At 36.1% G+C, this 2,777-nt stretch overlaps 1 long non-coding RNA gene across 1 annotated transcript; it reads right to left on the minus strand.

Moving 5' to 3' along the window:
- Positions 1 to 664: 664 nt before the first annotated feature.
- LOC108361269 (uncharacterized) lies at positions 665 to 1,497 on the minus strand. Its single transcript, XR_001847268.1, has 3 exons — positions 1,045 to 1,497; positions 861 to 988; positions 665 to 804 (listed from the first exon to the last, which is right to left on the minus strand). It is a non-coding gene; the product is annotated as an uncharacterized LOC108361269 (long non-coding RNA).
- Between the last annotated feature and the right edge of the window lie 1,280 nt (positions 1,498 to 2,777).

Below are 2,777 nucleotides of genomic sequence, written 5' to 3' on the forward strand. Positions count from 1 at the left end.
ATTGTCTATATATACCCAGTGGGAATTAGGAGCACGTAATAATACCTTATTAGCAACTTACTCTTCACCTGGCAGTCATTACCATTTCCCTGCCGAACGTCCCTTACTTTTACAAAGGCATGGCCGCCTTATGTAAGTTGGAATTTAGAATGTACATTTGGTATCAGACATACTTCTGAGCCGCTTTACAAAGTAAGTTACGTGTAATGCAGAGCAGTCGCTCGGAGTAGTTCGGTGCTTGGAAATAACTTCGGCTGCACGTTATTTTGCAACTGACAACGTAATGTGTCTTCGGAGGTGTTCATTTTGCCCTTTACTAGTAGATGACATTGGCCATGATGACAATTTTGGTACTAAAAACTGAAAGAAAACATGGCTTACCTCGCAAGGTGCTTACCTATTTTCCCAGTGGGTATCTAAGTCAGTATATGTGATATACATGTACATACATCTACATATCGTCGTTTAAAGTACAAAACCGTGTATTAATAAAATGCAAAACCGCGTATCAAGATAATGCAAACCCACGTATGCGAGGTTGCATAAATTATTTTATAGAGAGTAAAAACACTCATATTTCAAAATGGTTATCTTTTTTTAAAAAGCAATCGCATTTTTGGCTAGTATATTTCAGGAAGAATGGAGGATTGAGCCAAGAACTTGTGTGAGCAAATCCAATTTTTAGCAGCAAATGTCAGTTACGCGGTTTTGTACTTTAAACGACGATGTGTATATTAACAGGAACGCAGCAATCTAATACACGGGTGAAGCAGGAACGCAGCACAGCAGAAGCATACAAACAATCTGCAAATAAATGGCTTTTTAGGTTTTTAACAAACAAAAACCTGGTTTCAACTTACTTCAACGTGTCTAAAGCACAACGCACACACTAATGCAAGGGCGCAACAGGGACGCAACACTATAAAACACGGGCGGAGGAATACACAGGCGGAGCACAAACGCAGCACTGCAGAAGCGTCCACAAAATCTGCGAATAAATGGTTCATTAGGTTTTGAAATAACAAAGAGCTGGCTCCAACTTACTTCAAAATATCTGCAGGATGATGCATACAATCAAATTCGGCCGCAGCTGAAGTTCACCAGAGAATGCTGCAAATGGAATGGTTCATCAATGTAGGCAAAATAATATGTTGTAACTTACGTGTATTAGCTCTTAATTACTATACCAGCATAGGTCGGCCAGAAAATACTAAGGAAATGACCGAATAAATGCAAAATTATAATTTATTTGTAAAATAATTCGGTTTTATTACAATACTTACCTAATTTCACGCAATTAGAAAACAAATGTCAGCGAATAAGAACAAAACGAACAACGAAAATTGAATCAATGTAGCTTGTTTAGAATTTTTTTCTAATATTTTGGGAAATGTTCAGCGAAATTAGCAAAGAAACAACACAGTTTCTCCTAAGGTAGTTCAAGATGGCGGATTAGAGCGAGAAGTTGCCAACGTATAACACCTTTCATTATTGCATCATGAAATCGCACACACGGAAGAACCAAAAAGATTGAAAAATCATGATACTTTTCTCTTTCGTCTGTCGATTTTAGAACTGGTTCGTAACTATAGAATTTAGGACTAGTTCGAACTATCGAAAAAGGGATGCAGCGGGGGGCAATTGCCCCTTCCTAGGACATCGTCATGTTAAATTCGCCAGTTGCTTGCATGCAAAAGAGATTTATCGCGAACCAGTACTATGTCTAAATGTACTAGAAGCGCACCAGTTCAGAACTAGAGATTTTCCCCACAGGGTGTATTCATGATTGAAAATGTATATATGTATATGTACATATACATATACATTAGGGTTATGATTTTTTTTCGATTAAAATGTCTGGTGGCAAACGATGAACTTTTGTATAAATTTCCAAAAAATAACAACAATTTTGATAAGTTATAAAAAAACTCCCGCGCATAGCGGAATTTATTATCAGTTTCTAAGTGGAGTAAATTAATATTCAAACATGTTTTTCTTCTCAAATGTTTTATGGTTTTATTAAAGTAAAATAGATTCGTGGATTTAGTGCTGATACACATCGTTTTTAAATCAAAACTTGGTAGGCAAAAAGGAATTTCGGTCGAATTTTTATACTAGGTATGGGGCTGTGCCATGCAACAGCCTTGTAAATGAAATGAGTGTGCGCGGGAGGAATTTTCACGAACCAACAAAAATATCGCCAAAAAAGTAATATATGGACAAAAGTTCATTAAATGCAAGCACAGGCAAATCAAAATTTAAAAAAAGTGTAAAAAAAATCATAACCCTAATATGCATATATGTATAAACATAAATATTTCGTTCAAAAAGCAAAATTGCTGCCAGAGAAAAGCCAAAAAGTACGGGAACGCTTTTCGGATAAAAACTGGTAAAACTGTCAAATACACCGTGGGCGCCATTTTTTGTTTACATAGCATTTTTGTTATCATTTGCCGATCTGCCACATTGTATGCAAATACGCAAGCAAATTAGCAAAAATACTTAAAAAACTTGATATTTCTTCGCTACGATATATTTAAGAAGGTGAAAATGCAGATGAACTTTTTTTCCTATTCAAATTTCAAATCATTTTAACAGCTGATGGTTTGGCACTTTACCAGATTTTACCAGTAAACATTTTTCGGGTAAAATCTTGCAACTTCTGACAATTTTACTCTCCCATTTTCCCTTACTTTACCAGAAAACCGAGTACGAGAACGCTTTGTGGTAAATTCCTCTAAATTCATGCAGCTTCTTGCGAGTTAGGAAACGCAACT

Source organism: Rhagoletis zephyria, unplaced genomic scaffold, assembly GCF_001687245.7.
Source record: "Rhagoletis zephyria isolate East Lansing unplaced genomic scaffold, Rhagoletis_zephyria_1.1 Rzeph_scaffold_00726, whole genome shotgun sequence".
Lineage (NCBI taxonomy): Eukaryota > Metazoa > Arthropoda > Insecta > Diptera > Tephritidae > Rhagoletis > Rhagoletis zephyria.